Genomic DNA, 20,456 nt, shown 5'->3' with positions numbered 1-20,456 from the left:
TATGTCCATAGAGTCTACAATATTTGCAGTACAGTTGTGAACCAGCTTGATCGGGGCTCACCTTCTCGTAACTGTACCACGACTTCTTACTGGAGGATGGTTCAGGTGTCAGCCGGTGGATGAGGCTGTAAGTGTCAGCCGACTTAGCACACTTCAGGTAGTCGGTTTCTTCTTTATCTGCTAAGTAGAGGCGAACAGGAGGCGGCACACGTCTCAAGAATTCTTCAACAAGCATCAGGTTCACGAGTTCTGTAAAAGTAGAGACATGTGCTGCTTCCAGCCATTTCATGAAATACCTCCGTTTCGTGTTAGCAAACTCGAGGAAGGTAGTGGTACTTGCCTTCAGGTGGTCACGGAATTTCCTTCTATAACTTTCGGTGGAAAGTAGGTAGGCGTCTAACACTGCTTGTTTCAGAGTGTAGTAGTCATTCTCAGACGCCAAAGTACTGAGTGTGACTGCAGCTCTACCTGTAAGATGGACTCTGAGAAGTGTGGCCCATTGGTTGACAGGCCAACTGAGTTGATTAGCAAGGGTTTCAAAGGTGGTGAAAAAAACATCAACTTCTGCTTCTACAAAGGATGGCATTAACTTACTTGCATGTGATATATTAAAACTGACGGGAAGATTGGCAGTAGCTTGCTGGCGTTGGGTGAAGTGTGAAGTTTCCAAGGAGATTTCGCGTTGACGACACTCTAGAGCCAGAGTCGCTTGTTGCTTGTCATGTTCGCGTTGTATTTCCAACTCGCGTTGTTTGGTTTCAAGCTGTACTCTTTCACGTTCACGGAGTAATGCGACCTCGCGTTCGTGTTCTTCTCTCCTCAAGGCAGCTTCGCGTTCTTGTTCGTCTCTCCTCAAGGCAGCTTCACGTTCTTGTTCGTCTCTCCTCAAGGCAGCTTCACGTTCTTGTTCTTCTCTCCTCAAAGCAGCTTCGCGTTCGTGCTCTTCCCTTCGTATGGCAGCTGCTTCTCTTTGCTGCTCACGTTCAATCTTGGCCAGCTCTAGTTTAAGTTTCATCGTAGCCAAGTCAGTTTTCTCTGCAATATAGTAAGTTTCATGAGTTTCAGAGTCTATCTTACCTTGCTCTAAATAGTAATCCAGCAACAGGTTGTGTAGGTCATTTTTGTTGGCTTGGTAGGGAACTTCTAGTTGATACTCATGTGCAAGAGTTTGTAGTTCAGTCCTCTTGGCACGACTCAAAGTCCCTATTTCACCTGCTGGATTTGCACGGAAAGTTTGGAGACGAAACATGGTGAAATTAGCAAATAAAGGTACACGAATGTTCAATAATGAAATGTCAGAAACAGGACAACGTGGCAACTGGTACCTATCCTGTGTGATCTTTAACAATTAACGTTAAGTGAAAGATATTAAATTAAATCAAGGGCGCAGGAAATCTTGTACCCGGTACTCATGTAAGAGAATAAGGGCAAGAAAATCCTACTAACAAATGAAACAAAGTTTCGAAAACAAATGAAACAGTTAAATGCTTCAAAAGTAAAATTGGTAGTCCAAGGATGTAGGCATACCTTGCCAAGTCTCTATAGGACATAAAGCAAGTTTTTCCCACTGAATTTAATATGATACTTACAGAATTAGCGAACTTTTGTGCTCTGAAAAAATAAGCTAATTCCCTACCGTTGTATGTATCATCATCTCTGACTGACGTGTAGGGGTGCGAGGTGTCAACTGGTGACGAGAACTGCTGCTGAGGTCCCAATTCAGCAACTAAAGTTCGAGCTAGAGGAACTATGGCCCTCTTTGTCCTCCTACAGTCAGATTGCAGAAGATTGGGTACTCTTGACCCGGGGCAGACCACAGTACCAGGGTACCAATATGATGATCTGTCAGAATGAGAAATATTCAAGGGACATAGATGGTAAATACGAGTAATAACATGGAGGGAGAGATGACCAATTAAGAGTATGACTGAGGCCTACAGTCACCACGTAATCCAAAGTTGTCTCACCTTCACTATATGTTACTCTCGTAATGCACAATACACCGCACCTTATAAAAAATGAAATTGAATGAAAAATAGTAAAGCTACGTTAACAAAGTTAAATACGCTTACCATAAATTACCACTTGGCACCAGTACCTGAGTGAGGCTCCTAGGACAGGCCCCCATATAACTTGTGACGGTAACGCGTTGGTGTTCGGCTGTTTAAGGCTAGGGGTATGGCCTCGTCACATAGTTATAAAAAAAAATAGAAAAAACTGGAACTTCGTCTGTGGTAAGGTAAGGAGAAGACACACAAAACACAAGTAAACTTTAACAATGAAATTTTAATGACGTTAAATAAATCAAAACATGAAAATAATGCACAAACAAATTCTTATAATAAAATCAATGAATCAAAATAATAAGAATACTTAAATGACACAATGAAAGTTACGTTAAGGCAAAATAATAAGAAGTGCAAAACAAAAGTAAGTGGGAGGTGCTGGAATATTGGCTTAAAGCCACCACCTCTCTCAGTACACGCTAACGTCTAGCTGGGAGGAGTGCTGGCTACGAAAGCACGGAACATTCTGAGGACTGATGTTGGGGAGACCCCAGACATCAGGTAGTATTGGGGGGGGCGAGGCAGGTGCAGCCAGACCGGCGACCAATCAGCGGAGTCGTAGCGATCAACGGGTAGTTTGGTGGTTGGAGTTCGAACAGGTGGCTGGTTGCATACGTTTCTGCTCACCCTGGCAAGCCTTGCTGGTGTTTGTTGTCGTTGTTGGACATTTCTTCCATAGTCTTTTATATAGTTGTGAAGACGTAATTATGGAGGGAAGAGCAGGCTCAATCTCTTGAAGGAGATTATCGTCACAACTCTCCCCCGAAGCCTGCGGTTCTGGAAGAAGTACGTCGTTATGTGGTGGAGTAATGGATGGAGTCGTTTCTACTTCATAAACTCTGGAGAGGGCATCGGCTATGGTGTTGTCAGACTCTTGGTATAGCGTGTCTCCAGGTTGAATTTCTGCAGGTAGCAAGCCCATAGTAGAAGACGTTGAGATGAGAAGTGGGCGTGCTGCAGGAGGTGTAGGGTGGTGTGGTCCGTATTGATGGTGGACCGAGCACTTTTCAGGTGTGGAGTGAAGTGCTGAAGCTTCAGGATGAGGAAGAGTAGCTCCTTGCCAATTGTTCCGTAGATCCTTGTAGCAGTAGTCGCTGACAGGTGTATTCTTCTCGCCTCGTTGCTGCATCACGACACCACCCACGTCGGTACCATTGGCGTCGACATGGAGGATGAAGGGCTTATCTGACGAGGTGAGAGTGGAATTAGAAGAGGGCATAGGAGCACGATTATTATCCTGAAAGCATTTGGGAAGATAATTAAGGATTTTGGAATTAGAAAGCGCCGACTCCTTGTCAGTGCTTTCGGGAGAAGAAGCCGGGATGGTCTCACTGTGGATGTAGGGTTCTGTGAAGGTAGAACAATTAATCAAGACAGTGGGAGGAGTACCATTATATTGCTTCAGGAGGTTGACGTGGCACAGCTGGGTCTTCCGCCGCCTATCTGGAGTCTCTATGACGTATGTGTTGTTGCTTCTGCACTCTTTGACGCAGTAGGGTCCTGAAAATTTGTTTTGTAAAGGTGAACCTGGGATAGGGAAATAAGCAAGGACGAAGTCTCCCGGCTTGAATTTTCTTACTTTGCTGGTCTGGTCGTAATGAGTCTTCATTCTCACCTGGGCTTTCAATAGATTATCATGAGCAAAGCGGTGGACTCTCTCTAGAATGTGTTGAAGGTTTTGAAGAAACTGGGGCACATTCTGATGCTCACTGAAGGTGGCATCTCTGAGAGAGTCTTTGAAAGCCTTAAGGGGAGTACGGCACTTACGGCCGTAGAGCATCTCATAAGGAGATACTCCTAGGGACTCATTGGGGAGACTTCTGAAAATACACATTATTAGGTCAATCTGCTTATCCCAATCCTTTGAGGTTTCACTACAAAACTTTTTCAAGAGTGCTTTGATGGTCTGATGACTACGTTCAAGAGAACCCTGTGAAGCAGGATGATAGGGGCTGGACAATACCTGTTTGATGTTGAACTCCTCCAGTGTCCTTTTGAAGAGATCACTGGTGAAGTTGGTGCCACAGTCACTTTGAATCTCCCTGGGAAATCCGTATTGAGTGAAGATCTTCAATAGATGTTTGATAACCGTAGCAGCCGTGATGTTCTTCACTGGAACTGCTATGGGAAATCTGGTGGTAGGACACAGGATGGTTAGGATGTAGGCGTTACCTGAACTGGTCCGAGGTAAAGGACCGACACAGTCTATTATGGGTCTGTGGAAAGGTTCCGCAGGCACCTGTATGGGAATCAGTGGTGCTCTGGGAATGGAGACGTTCGGTTTGCCTGCCATCTGACATGTATGACACTGTTTTACGTACTGTTTGACGTTGTTTACCATACCTGGCCAGTAGTAGTCTTGACGAATCCCATGGTAAGTCTTGTTGAAGCCGTAGTGGGAGAATGCTCCATGGGCCAGGTGTAGAATAGTGGGCCGCAGGCTGGTGGGAATCACAAGTTGTTCGATGTTGGCCCAATCGTCCTCCTCCTTCAGTTTACTGGGTCTATATCTGCGGTAGAGCAAGTCGTTCTCTAGGAAGAACCCAGGAATACTGTCGGGTTGAGTCTCAGCCTGGAAAAACAATGGTGTTAAAGTAAGATCTTCCCTCTGCAACTTACGGAACTCCAACTTGGTCAGATGCGGGGGTAGTTTCTGAGGGTCTTGAGGGACAGCGGTAGCAGTAGAGTCAGCTGGCTGTGGACGTGCGGCTTGTGCACGGGTGGTCACGAGAACCGGAGGAGAAACTTCACTCTCTTGAACCTCTGCTGGAACATACTCAAGAATAGGGTTACTTGGCACAGAGTTACACACCTGGGGTTTGTCCATGACGATCAGGTTGGTTGGTTGCAGGTCTTCTGCCAAGTCGTTGCCTAGGAGAAGTTGCACTCCAGGCATGGGAAAAGGCTTTTCCCTGACGGCGACTTGGACTTCCCCGTTCACGTAGGGACAATCCAGGTGGACTCTGGCGAGAGGGTATGGAGTAGTAGCAGTGAGGTCAGTGATGAAGACCGTTTCCCCGGTGTAGACTATGTTGGGCACAGCCGACTTCAAGATGATCGATTGTAGAGCCGCTGTGTCCCTCAAGATCTTCAATTTGAAACGTCCCTCCGGATTTGAACCGTTGGCAGAGACAGTTCCAGTATACAGGTGGTTACTGAAAAGAGAAAGATCATTAACATCAACACCAACATTCATCACAGGCTTACCGGACTTAGGAGGAGTTGGTTTGGGTCGTTGTTGGTCAGTGGTTCCCTTGTATTGAGACTTACCACACTTGTCTATGGTATGTCCATAGAGTCTACAATACTTGCAGTACAGTTGTGAACCAGCTTGATCGGGGCTCACCTTCTCGTAACTGTACCACGACTTCTTACTGGAGGATGGTTCAGGTGTCAGCCGGTGGATGAGGCTGTAAGTGTCAGCCGACTTAGCACACTTCAGGTAGTCGGTTTCTTCTTTATCTGCTAAGTAGAGGCGGACAGGAGGCGGCACACGTCTCAAGAATTCTTCAACAAGCATCAGGTTGACGAGTTCTGTAAAAGTAGAGACATGTGCTGCTTCCAGCCATTTCATGAAATACCTCCGTTTCGTGTTAGCAAACTCGAGGAAGGTAGTGGTACTCAAATTCCTCCTCTGTTCTAACCCCATTCTCGCCTCTCCAGATATCACCAAGCCTTTCGTCCTTCATGTCGACGCCAGTGGTACCGGCGTTGGTGGTGTCCTGATGCAACTACGAGGCGAGGAGGTTCTACCTGTCAGCTACTACAGCTACAAACTGAAACCACACCAGAGGAACTACAGCACTATTGAAAAGGAGCTACTATCCATCGTCCTGAACCTCCAACACTTCGCTCCGTACCTACAAGGCGCCAGGTCTACCACCATCTTCTCAGACCACAACCCTCTCCGCTTCCTACATCAAGCCCAATTCACCAACCAGCGTCTTCTACGATGGGCTCTGTATTTACAAGACTTCAACCTGGAGATCCGCTATATCAAGGGTTCTGACAACACCATAGCCGATGCCCTCTCCAGAGTTTATGAAGTAGAAGCGACTCCATCCATTACTCCACCACATAACGACGTACTTCTTCCAGAACCGCAGGCTTCGGGGGAGAGTTGTGACGATAATCTCCTTCAAGAGATTGAGCCTGCTCTTCCCTCCAAAATTACGTCTTCACAACTATATAAAAGACTATGGAAGAAATGTCCAACAACGACAACAAACACCAGCAAGGCTTGCCAGGGTGAGCAGAAACGTATGCATCCAGCCACCTGTTCGAACTCCAACCACCAAACTACCCGTTGATCGCTACGGCTCCGCTGATTGGTCGCCGGTCTGGCTGCACCTGCACTCGCCCCCAATACTACCTGATGTCTGGGGTCACCCCAACATCAGTCCTCAGAATGTTCCGTGCTTTCGTAGCCAGCACACCTCCCAGCTAGACGTTAGCGTGTACTGAGAGAGGTGGTGGCTTTAAGCCAATATTCCAGCACCTCCCACTTAACTTTTGTGTTGCACTTCTTGTTATTTTGCCTTAACGTAACTTTCATTGTGTCATTTAAGTATTCTTATTATTTTGATTCATTGATTTTATTATACATATTTGTTTGTCCATATTTTCATGTTTTGATTTATTTAACGTAATTAAAATTTCATTGTTAAAGTTTTACTTGTGTTTTGTGTGTCTTCTCCTTACCTTACCACAGACGAAGTTCCAGTTTTTCTATTTTTTTTTTATAACTATGTGACGAGGCCATACCCCTAGCCTTAAACAGCCGAACACCAACGCGTTACCGTCACAAGTTATATGGAGTTATGAAATATATAACCAATATAATTAAAATACACATTATTAGGTCAATCTGCTTATCCCAATCCTTTGAGGTTTCACTACAAAACTTTTTCAAGAGTGCTTTGATGGTCTGATGACTACGTTCAAGAGAACCCTGTGAAGCAGGATGATAGGGGCTGGACAATACCTGTTTGATGTTGAACTCCTCCAGTGTCCTTTTGAAGAGATCACTGGTGAAGTTGGTGCCACAGTCACTTTGAATCTCCCTGGGAAATCCGTATTGAGTGAAGATCTTCAATAGATGTTTGATAACCGTAGCAGCCGTGATGTTCTTCACTGGAACTGCTATGGGAAATCTGGTGGTAGGACACAGGATGGTTAGGATGTAGGCGTTACCTGAACTGGTCCGAGGTAAAGGACCAACACAGTCTATTATGAGTCTGTGGAAAGGTTCCGCAGGCACCTGTATGGGAATCAGTGGTGCTCTGGGAATGGAGACGTTCGGTTTGCCTGCCATCTGACATGTATGACACTGTTTTACGTACTGTTTGACGTTGTTTACCATACCTGGCCAGTAGTAGTCTTGACGAATCCCATGGTAAGTCTTGTTGAAGCCGTAGTGGGAGAATGCTCCATGGGCCAGGTGTAGAATAGTGGGCCGCAGGCTGGTGGGAATCACAAGTTGTTCGGTGTTGGCCCAATCGTCCTCCTCCTTCAGTTTACTGGGTCTATATCTGCGGTAGAGCAAGTCGTTCTCTAGGAAGAACCCAGGAATACTGTCGGGTTGAGTCTCAGCCTGGAAAAACAATGGTGTTAAAGTAAGATCTTCCCTCTGCAACTTACGGAACTCCAACTTGGTCAGATGCGGGGGTAGTTTCTGAGGGTCTTGAGGGACAGCGGTGGCAGTAGAGTCAGCTGGCTGTGGACGTGCGGCTTGTGCACGGGTGGTCACGAGAACCGGAGGAGAAACTTCATCACTCTCTTGAACCTCTGCTGGAACATACTCTAGAATAGGATTTATTGGCACAGAGTTACACACCTGGGGTTTGTCCATGACGATCAGGTTGGTCGGTTGCAGGTCTTCTGCCAAGTCGTTGCCTAGGAGAAGTTGCACTCCAGGCATGGGAAAAGGCTTTTCCCTGACGGCGACTTGGACTTCCCCGTTCACGTAGGGACAATCCAGGTGGACTCTGGCGAGAGGGTATGGAGTAGTAGCAGTGAGGTCAGTGATGAAGACCGTTTCCCCGGTGTAGACTATGTTGGGCACAGCCGACTTCAAGATGATCGATTGTAGAGCCGCTGTGTCCCTCAAGATCTTCAATTTGAAACGTCCCTCCGGATTTGAACCGTTGGCAGAGACAGTTCCAGTATACAGGTGGTTACTGAAAAGAGAAAGATCATTAACATCAACACCAACATTCATCACAGGCTTACCGGACTTAGGAGGAGTTGGTTTGGGTCGTTGTTGGTCAGTGGTTCCCTTGTATTGAGACTTACCACACTTGTCTATGGTATGTCCATAGAGTCTACAATACTTGCAGTACAGTTGTGAACCAGCTTGATCGGGGCTCACCTTCTCGTAACTGTACCACGACTTCTTACTGGAGGATGGTTCAGGTGTCAGCCGGTGGATGAGGCTGTAAGTGTCAGCCGACTTAGCACACTTCAGGTAGTCGGTTTCTTCTTTATCTGCTAAGTAGAGGCGGACAGGAGGCGGCACACGTCTCAAGAATTCTTCAACAAGCATCAGGTTGACGAGTTCTGTAAAAGTAGAGACATGTGCTGCTTCCAGCCATTTCATGAAATACCTCCGTTTCGTGTTAGCAAACTCAAGGAAGGTAGTGGTACTTGCCTTCAGGTGGTCACGGAATTTCCTTCTATAACTTTCTGTGGAAAGTAGGTAGGCGTCCAACACTGCTTGTTTCAGAGTGTAGTAGTCATTCTCAGACGCCAAAGTACTGAGTGTGACTGCAGCTCTACCTGTAAGATGGACTCTGAGAAGTGTGGCCCATTGGTCGACAGGCCAACTGAGTTGATTAGCAAGGGTTTCAAAGGTGGAAAAATAATTTACCATCTATGGTAAGCGTATTTATATTGATTTTGATAATAGCAATAAACATGACATTTGCATAATTTTTTGGGGAGAACTTTGAATATTTGTATTAGGAAAACTAAAGATGTTTTTGAAACTCCATAAGTTACGAACCTTTATTATATGCTAATGTGTCAGAAAAGTGTCATACAATGATTATATCTGAAAGGTGTGTTTTTTTATTCACACTTGAAAATGAGTAAAAAAAAATGAAAAAACAAAAAATATATATCCCTTCCTATTTACACTGCAGTGCTGAAACTTGGAACAATTGCAGCCCTTTTCATATACAACTAGTAACAAAATATTAGGTTGACATTGAACAACTTTTCCAAAACCGAAACGATGCCGTTTTGGACTCATCCTGTGAATGTTATGTGAAAAATATTGTTACTCACTGTACGGTGTTTTGCAAGATCTGCTCTTCAAAGCACTTTCTGGATTTTCAAGTGTTCACTTGTGGCTTGTGCTCTCTACTATCCTTTCACTTGTTGCTTGATTCTTAAGTCATGCTATGTAACTCCAATCGTGTCTGTCATTGTGATTTGCCAAAATTTTTCCATTTTATTTAGGTAACATTATATTAAATGTAGCTCAGAGAGACACTTTGAGAAATAATAGAGAAAATGGATCAGAGGAAAATTGGAATACCTGTAAAAGATCATCAATTATGTTACTTATAAAGCATCACTAGCTAATGGCAAACTGAAACTACTTTAGAAGTAGAAATAGATGTTTAAATTATCATGTTGTCAGACTTAGCAAGAGAGAGGAATGGTAAAAGGGAAATGATAAGGACACATAAAAAGTGCAAAAAGAAGTCATTAAAGAAGTATGCAAGTTAAATCAAAGTACCTCCCTGTGGCAGGGCGCAGAACTACACCAACTAAGACAGAACGAAATATATCTTACAACACAGAGGGTTATAAAGAAGTAAAGAAGCCATTTTAAGAATGAAGACGCTTCGAAATTTGTTAAATGATACTAGATCTTCCCGTATATGCTGAAGACGACTATCTGAGGCTCTGAGCAACCCCCTTGCGATAATGAGCAATACATTACTGGGGGAAAAAGAACTACTTAGACAGCTTAGGATATACCTGTATTTATGAGAAGGGATAGAGTGGTGGATCATACTATAGTCCTGTATCACTGACATATATACCCAATCATTATTAGAAATTTTATTTAGAATCTATTGGAGCAGCAAAAAAAGACAAATTTCATAATACAACATAAATAAAGTATTACATATCCATGAAGGGACCTGTGGTCTAGCAATCCGACTTGAATTCTACAGCAAAATATCATGTTGGTGATCAAGCAGGAAAGAGAAGGACTTTATCGCAACTTTTGAACTGCCGGAAAGCTCGGGACAAAGTACTTCACAAGTCATGTATATAAACATTAGAAGCAAGCCGGAATAACAATAATCGTTCTCACACGGAATGCGAATCTGTACTTAACAAGAAGCAAAGTTATAGTCAAATAGTTGCAATCATAATTGAAGCGGATAAGAAGCAGAGTACCACAGGGATCATTACTAGCACTAATTTAGTTTTTAATATTCGTCAGTTAACTAAATGATTTAATCACAACGACTTGAGACTGTCACAGAAGAAGGGCAGAAAGCTGACTTATAAAGCTCGACATTTTAGGTACTCATAATTAGGACAATACCAGCAGCGTATGCAACGACCCCCAACATTCGTGTAGCCTTTAGGAACCTTGACAAAGCGGATTTGAACAAACTTTGCCACCTGAAAAAACACACAGAGCAAAGCTGTATCCCAGCTATGTATAGGCGAATAGGCTTGCGGATTCCATTATTTTCCATGTTCCAAATAGTCATTGCACTTCAATGAGCACCAGTTATTAAAATCTTTGCAATATTTGACCCAATGCTGAACAAAGTAAGAAATATCAAGCAAGACAAGCAAGTTTAAGTACAACTTATTTATCGCGACCATTACCCTACCTTGAAGGACAACCACGCATAATATATCCAGCTAACAAAAGTAAATACCTGTGAAAAATATTAAGCTATAAATAATCCAAGGCTAAAGGAACGGATCAATGATAAGAGACTTACCATTTGTGAGCTGTTCTCCCAATGGGATTAGCAGGGGTACCAACACATTCATCGCCATCCTCAACACGACCTTTAGCAACACAGTCGGCGATGTAAGGATGGCACGCCTGCAATATCAATAATTATTGGTTAATATAAAGAACATTAATGTCAGATGTGCACCGCATGTTGCAAGCTGCGTTAAAAACTCCAATTAAAATTTGAATGCAATGTGTTTATAAGACAGCCATCAAAGTATAAGGATTTAAACAAAATTTAAACCAATACAAACTGCATTTTGCTGGGTTTGTATATAAAAAAATTATTTAATTTAGTTTTCATGTACATGTATCATTATGTAACGAGTCGTTATTAGTATATTATTAGCATTTGTATGTTACCTAATTGTATATACCTGACATCCCAATGGTATAAATCCGATATGATTGCGTTACGGGCCAGTTACAGCCCCGCTCCTGAGCCAGGTAAGTCCACTACGGGCTCACTGTTACGGACCAGAGTCCAGCGTCCGAGCCCGGAGCAGTGACGACCACGTCATCTGTGGGTCAGCTCCCGAAACCCCCCTCCAAATGGACGGCGCCATCTAGTGAGGACGAGATATACTGGCCACAAGGGCTAGTTTCCCGTCCTGATCAGCTCATAACACAGCCGCTGCTGACCTCTGGTGAGGTGACGCTTGGACAGCAACGCCATCTATGGAGCGGATAGGTGGACGTTTGTGTCTAAGCCTGTGAGTGAGGTGCCCTAGAGTGTCATTAGTACTGATGATGTGTCTGATTACAGAGTCGACCTGGGACTGCTGTAATGAACGTTGGATCAGTCTACCCAAGGCAGCCGTAGAATCTCCAAGTGTTAGCTGCAGAAGTTGTGAGTCACCCCCCGGATGAACACTGTTGTGTTAGCCTGCCTGTGACGGGGCAGTTGAGGATTTGTCGTACCTGGGACTGACTGGAGGAGAAAACTAACCACTGGGGTGTTGTGGCGAGGAGAGTGATCTGTGAAGTCACACGAGGCTCCTGCCTAGGGCTCGCAACCCTAGTATCGGTCGTGGAGTGGCCTACGCAGCGTTGCTGATTGGAACCTGCCAGCTACAGGCTGGATGTGTGGTTGAAGGCCTCCACGACGGTGCCCCCAGTGGAACTGTGATTTGGCTGGCCTGTGGCCAGGGTAGACTCGAGAGAATCAAAGGATTCATCGTGAGGCTACAAGAGAACCAGGACCACTCGTCTTGAGCACCGTGAATGTCTTGAGTCTTTGGAGGAAGACAAGCAATTGTAAATAAGTGTAGTAATAATAAACAGTGTGTGACTGTTTATATAATATATTTATTGGTGGTGGTGAATATATATTTATTTCTGAGCAGTTTTATCCCTTTCCCTTTAATTTACATGCGTTACGGAGCACATCCCTTGAAAGCCACTACTAGCTTGGGGCCGGATACCCTTACTCTACTAACATCAGAGAAAGAACCCAGCTGCGACCCAAGAGGGCCGTAACACTCACCGTAGCCCATGCTACAGGGAATATCCGTACCACTTAGATAAACACAAACAAACACACCCACGATCACAAAAAAAAACAATAATTACAACTAGCTGGTAACAGCAGTAGGAGTCGTTACAAATGGTCACATCAGGCACATGCAACCTGCACTAATGGTAGAACTTTCTAAGTGTTTGAATTGTCAATACGTATAACTGGTTAGACAAAGGAGTGGTAGGAAGTAATTCAAAACGCAATTTTAAATATGGACGTGTATGATTTGTTGTTGAGCTTGAGGATTATATAAACTACAGAAGTTTATTGACCAATCGGCAAGAATACTTTTTCTCTGTACATTGCCCAGGGTTGAAGTAAGTTCTTTGTATATACATAGATAAAAGGGGTATACTTCTTGTATATATATATATATATATATATATATATATATATATATATATATATATATATATATATATATATATATATATATATATATATATATATATTGATGCGGTCATTGAATATGACCGCATATTCTGTATTTATTATTTTCTGGTTTAGGGCTTCTATCCCTCTAACTATTTTCTTAGCATCAGGGCTTAATTGGAATAGGAGTTCTCCAAAACTCATTTTCGTACTTTTAAGGTGAAGAAAAGTAGTGATTTACTATAGAGTGTATTACACTTATTTGTATAATTTGCACGACGTTTCGAACCTCCATGGTTCATTCTCAAGTGAACAGATCTTACAATACTAGTTGATTTTATACCCGCATTAGGTCAGGTTAATACAATGAAGGTGAAAAACATGGGGGGATACATAAGGGATAAACATAGGGGCTGCAGAAGGCTTATTGGCCCATACGAGGCATCTCCTATCTAAACACAAAGATTAATCCAGTGTAATTGGCCTGTTATGTTGGACATTGTCTTCTGTGTTGGCATCGATATGTTCTTGTCTTGTCCTTACTCTCATGGTGGGTAGAGTAAATAGTTCCGTGATTTGGGTGTTCATGGTAGGTCGCTCTATTCTTATGTGAATTGCCTCAAGAATTTGTAATCTTCTTGAATCTTGGGTTTTGTCTATTATGCAAGTATTCTTGTTCAACATTTCTCTTGTTAGAGTAATGTCATGGGCTTGTCTCATGTGATTCCTAGGGGCACCAGATTGAAGATGGCATGTCAAACGCCTCGTCAGCTTGGTCGACGTCATACCTATGTACTTACATTGAAGGTTACATCCTTCGTGGGGGCAAGTGTACATGTATACAACGCTTGACTGCTGTAGAGGGTTCTCCGTCGGCTTCGGGCTGTTTTTGATAAGGAGTTCGGAAGTCTTCTTGGTTTTGTAGAATATTATCAGGTTTATGTTTTGGTTAGGAGTAGTGCTTTTTACTCCTTTACGGATTATTTCTTTCATTATTCTTTCCTCTTTTATATGTTCACTGTGCATGGTTGATTTGTAATATAATTTTATTGGGGGTGTTGTGGTTTCTGTTCTAGGTTCTGAATTATACCAACGGTCCAAGTGTCTTCTTATAGCAGCGTTTATTTCCGCGTTGCTATATCCGTTGTTCACCAATACCTGAGTTACTCTTTCAAACTCTCTTCTCACGTTGCTCCATTCAGAGCAGTGGGTAAGCGCTCGACGAATATAAGCATTGAGAACACTGGCTTTGTATCTTTGGGGGCACTCACTTCTACCGTTCAGGCATAATCCTATGTTGGTGGGCTTGGTATATACGTTGGTGCTTAAAGAGGTTCCTGTTTTTGTTATTAGTACATCCAAGAATGGCAGACTGTTATTTTCACTATTTTCATGTGTAAATCGGAGTACTGACTCTCTCTCTAGGTGTCTTTTTAGGTCAATTAGTTCATCTGAGTCTTTTACTATTACGAATATGTCATCTACATAACGGCAGTATACAGTTGGTTTTTGTCTGCTACTGAAGACCCTATCTTCGATGGTTCCCATATAATTTTTATATGGGAACCATCGAAGATAGGGTCTTCAGTAGCAGACAAAAACCAACTGTATACTGCCGTTATGTAGATGACATATTCGTAATAGTAAAAGACTCAGATGAACTAATTGACCTAAAAAGACACCTAGAGAGAGAGTCAGTACTCCGATTTACACATGAAAATAGTGAAAATAACAGTCTGCCATTCTTGGATGTACTAATAACAAAAACAGGAACCTCTTTAAGCACCAACGTATATACCAAGCCCACCAACATAGGATTATGCCTGAACGGTAGAAGTGAGTGCCCCCAAAGATACAAAGCCAGTGTTTTCAATGCTTATATTCGTCGAGCGCTTACCCACTGCTCTGAATGGAGCAACGTGAGTAGAGAGTTTGAAAGAGTAACTCAGGTATTGGTGAACAACGGATATAGCAACGCGGAAATAAACGCTGCTATAAGAAGACACTTGGACCGTTGGTATAATTCAAAACCTAGAACAGAAACCACAACACCCCCAATAAAATTATATTACAAATCAACCATGCACAGTGAACATATAAAAGAGGAAAGAATAATGAAAGAAATAATCCGTAAAGGAGTAAAAAGCACTACTCCTAACCAAAACATAAACCTGATAATATTCTACAAAACCAAGAAGACTTCCGAACTCCTTATCAAAAACAGCCCGAAGCCGACGGAGAACCCTCTACAGCAGTCAAGCGTTGTATACATGTACACTTGCCCCCACGAAAGATGTAACCTTCAATGTAAGTACATAGGTATGACGTCGACCAAGCTGACGAGGCGTTTGACATGCCATCTTCAATCTGGTGCCCCTAGGAATCACATGAGACAAGCCCATGACATTACTCTAACAAGAGAAATGTTGAACAAGAATACTTGCATAATAGACAAAACCCAAGATTCAAGAAGATTACAAATTCTTGAGGCAATTCACATAAGAATAGAGCGACCTACCATGAACACCCAAATCACGGAACTATTTACTCTACCCACCATGAGAGTAAGGACAAGACAAGAACATATCGATGCCAACACAGAAGACAATGTCCAACATAACAGGCCAATTACACTGGATTAATCTTTGTGTTTAGATAGGAGATGCCTCGTATGGGCCAATAAGCCTTCTGCAGCCCCTATGTTTATCCCTTATGTATCCCCCCATGTTTTTCACCTTCATTGTATTATCACCTGACCTAATGCGGGTATAAAATCAACTAGTATTGTAAGATCTGTTCACTTGAGAATGAACCATGGAGGTTCGAAACGTCGTGCAAATTATACAAATAAGTGTAATACACTCTATAGTAAATCACTTCTTTTCTTCACCTTAAAAGTACGAAAATGAGTTTTGGAGAACTCCTATTCCAATTAAGCCCTGATGCTAAGAAAATAGTTAGAGGGATAGAAGCCCTAAACCAGAAAATAATAAATACAGAATATGCGGTCATATTCAATGAAACATGTTTGAAAGAAAACCTGCTGCCAGTATACACCAATATATACATATATATATATATATATATTATTAAATATGACCGAAAAAGTAAGATTAATAATTCTAACACGAATTTTCTCAATCTTTCGTACATTACGCTTCACTGTTGGAGGTAAATCAAAAATTAATTCTCCAAAATTCATTTTTATTTCTAGTCTAGAAATAAACTAAACTAGAAATAAACTTTAGACTAGAAATAAAAATGAATTTTGGAGAATTAATTTTTGATTTACCTCCAACAGTGAAGCGTAATGTACGAAAGATTGAGAAAATTCGTGTTAGAATTATTAATCTTACTTTTTCGGTCATATTTAATAATATATGTCTACAGGAAAGACTGCTACCAAAATATACTAATATATATATATATATATATATATATATATATATATATATATATATACATACATATATATATATATATATATATATATATATATATATAACTGAAAACTCACACCCCAGAAGTGACTCGAACCCATACTCCCAGATGCCACGCAACTGGTATGTACAAGACGCCTTAATCCACTTGACCATCACGACCGGACATAATGAGGTGATAGCCGAGGCTATTTGAACCACCCCACCGCCGGCACTCGGATAGTAATCTCAAAGAAAGCCCCAAAGAATGAGGTGATTTGGTAAAATGCTATGCCCAAGATTACTATCCGAGTGCCGGCGGTGGGGTGGTTCAAATAGCCTCGGCTATCACCTCATTATGTCCGGTCGTGATGGTCAAGTGGATTAAGGCGTCTTGTACATACCAGTTGCGTGGCATCTGGGAGTATGGGTTCGAGTCACTTCTGGGGTGTGAGTTTTCAGTTGCATATTGTCCTGGGGACCATTCAGGCTTGTTCGCATTTGTGTTCCTCACGTGTGCCCCAAAGAATGAGGTGATTTGGTAAAATGCTATGCCCAAGATTACTATCCGAGTGCCGGCGGTGGGGTGGTTCAAATAGCCTCGGCTATCACCTCATTATGTCCGGTCGTGATGGTCAAGTGGATTAAGGCGTCTTGTACATACCAGTTGCGTGGCATCTGGGAGTATGGGTTCGAGTCACTTCTGGGGTGTGAGTTTTCAGTTGCATATTGTCCTGGGGACCATTCAGGCTTGTTCGCATATATATATATATATATATATATATATATATATATATATATATATATATATATATATGACAATGTCAGACCACGGAGGACAAATGAAACGAATTTTCTTAAGTACAGTACTTTCGTATATTAATACATCTTCAGAAGGAGTGAACTCCTTCTGAAGATGTATTAATATACGAAAGTACTTAAGGAAATTCCTGTTTCATTTTTTCTCCGTGGTCTGACATTGTCACATTTTTTATTCACATGTTTATTTTCGTGATACACACATACACACACACACACACACACACACACACACACACACACACACACACACACACACACACACACACACACACATACACACACACACACACACACAATGAAACGAACAGAATGTTCGTTTCATGTTCGTTTCATATGTTCGTTCGTTAATGAAACGAACAGAGAGAAAGATCTAGGAGTTGATATCACACCAAACCTGTCTCCTGAAGCCCACATAAAAAGAATAACGTCTGCGGCATATGCGAGGCTGGCTAACATTAGAACAGCCTTCAGGAACTTGTGTAAGGAATCATTCAGAATCTTGTACACCACATATGTAAGACCAATCCTGGAGTATGCGGCCCCAGCATGGAGCCCGTACCTTGTCAAGCACAAGACGAAGCTGGAAAAAGTCCAAAGGTATGCCACTAGACTAGTCCCAGAACTAAGAGGCATGAATTACGAGGAAAGGCTGTGGGAAATGCACCTTACGACACTGGAAGACAGAAGAGTAAGGGTAGACATGATCACAACTTACAAAATCCTCAGAGGAATCGACCGGGTAAACAAGGATAAACTATTCAACACTGGTGTCGCGCAAACAAGGGGACACAGGTGGAAACTGAGTACCCACATGAGCCACAGAGACGTTAGAAGGAACTTTTTCAGTGTCAGAGTAGTTAACGGATGGAATGCATTAGCCACTGATGTGGTGGAGGCTGACTCCATACACAGTTTTAAATGTAGATATGATAGAGCCCAGTAGGCTCAGGAATCTTTACACCAGTTGATTGACAGTTGAGAGGCGGGACCAAAGAGCCAAAGCTCAACCCCCGCAAGCACAAATAGGTGAGTACACACACACACACACGCACACACACACACACGCACACACACACACACGCACACACACAAGGTGATGGAGAAGATCGTGAGAAAAAACCTGGTAACACATCTGGAGAGAAGGGACTTCGTGACAAATCGCCAACATGGATTCAGGGAGGGTAAATCTTGCCTTACAGGCTTGATAGAATTCTACGATCAGGTGACACAGATTAAGCAAGAAAGAGAGGGCTGGGCGGACTGCATTTTCTTGGATTGTCGGAAAGCCTTTGAAACAGTACCGCATAAGAGGCTGGTACATAAGCTGGAGAGACAGGCAGGTGTAGCTGGTAAGGTGCTCCAGTGGATAAGGGAGTATCTAAGCAATAGGAAGCAGAGAGTTACGGTGAGGGGTGAGACCTCCGATTGGCGTGAAGTCACCAGTGGAGTCCCACAGGGCTCTGTACTCGGTCCTATCTTGTTTCTGATATATGTAAATGATCTCCCGGAGGGTATCGATTCATTTCTCTCAATGTTTGCGGACGATGCTAAAATTATGAGAAGGATTAAAACAGAAGAGGACTGTTTGAGGCTTCAAGAAGACCTAGACAAGCTGAAGGAATGGTCGAACAAATGGTTGTTAGAGTTTAACCCAACCAAATGTAATGTAATGAAGATAGGTGTAGGGAGCAGGAGGCCAGATACAAGGTATCATCTGGGAGAGGAAATTCTTCAGGAGTCAGAGAAGGAAAAAGACTTGGGGGTTGATATCACGCCAGACCTGTCTCCTGCAGCACATATCAAGCGGATAACATCAGCGGCATATGCCAGGCTGGCCAACATACGAACGGCATTCAGAAACTTGTGTAAAGAATCATTCAGAACTTTGTATACCACATATGTCAGGCCAATCCTGGAGTATGCAGCCCCAGCATGGAGTCCATATCTAGTCAAGGATAAGACTAAACTGGAAAAGGTTCAAAGGTTTGCCACCAGACTAGTACCCGAGCTGAGAGGTATGAGCTACGAGGAGAGACTACGGGAATTAAACCTCACTTCGCTGGAAGACAGAAGAGTTAGGGGGGATATGATCACCACATTCAAGATTCTGAAGGGGATTGATAGGGTAGATAAAGACAGTCTATTTAACACAAGGGGAACACGCATAAGGGGACACAGGTGGAAACTGAGTGCCCAAATGAGCCACAGAGATATTAGAAAGAACTTTTTTAGTGTCAGAGTGGTTGACAAATGGAATGCATTAGGGGGTGATGTGGTGGAGGCTCACTCCATACACAGTTTCAAGTGTAGATATGACAGAGCCCGATAGGCTCAGGAATCTGTACACCTGTTGATTGACGGTTGAGAGGCGGGACCAAAGAGCCAGAGCTCAACCCCCGCAAACACAACTAGGTGAGTACAACTAGGTGAGTACACACACACACACATATATATATATATATATATATATATATATATATATATATATATATATATATATATATATATATATATATATATATATATATATATATATATTAGTATATTTTGGTAGCAGTCTTTCCTGTAGACATATATTATTAAATATGACCGAAAAAGTAAGATTAATAATTCTAACACGAATTTTCTCGATCTTTCGTACATTTCTTTTCATTGTTGGTGGTAATTCAAAAATCAATTCTCCAAAATTCATTTTTATTTCTAGTCTGACGCGACACTTGAGCGCGTTTCGTAAAACTTATTACATTTTCAAAGACTTTAGTTTACACATACACAACTGAATAGAACTTACACAGCTCCGATTTGTTTATATCTACATTTGAGTGAGGTGGATGGGGTGAGGTGGTATTAATAGGGTATTAATTTCATCAACACAAGACAGAACACGAAACAATGGGTATTGAATGAAAGTGATTGTAGAAAGCCTATTGGTCCATATTTCTTGATGCTTCTATATTGGAGCGGAGTCTTGAGGTGGGTAGAATATAGTTGTGCATTAATTGGCTGTTGATTGCTGGTGTTGACTTTTTAATGTGTAGTGCCTGGCAAACGTCAAGCCGTCTGCTATCGCTGTATCTATCGATGATTTCTGTGTTGTTTACTAGGATTTCTCTGGCGATGGTTTGGTTGTGGGAAGAGATTATATGTTCCTTAATGGAGCCCTGTTGCTTATGCATCGTTAAACGCCTAGAAAGAGATGTTGTTGTCTTGCCTATATACTGGGTTTTTTGGAGCTTACAGCCCCAAGAAGGCATTTGAAG

Source organism: Procambarus clarkii, chromosome 42, assembly GCF_040958095.1.
Source record: "Procambarus clarkii isolate CNS0578487 chromosome 42, FALCON_Pclarkii_2.0, whole genome shotgun sequence".
In the NCBI taxonomy this organism is placed as follows: Eukaryota; Metazoa; Arthropoda; class Malacostraca; order Decapoda; family Cambaridae; genus Procambarus; species Procambarus clarkii.
Note: the sequence above shows the minus strand (reverse complement) of the source record.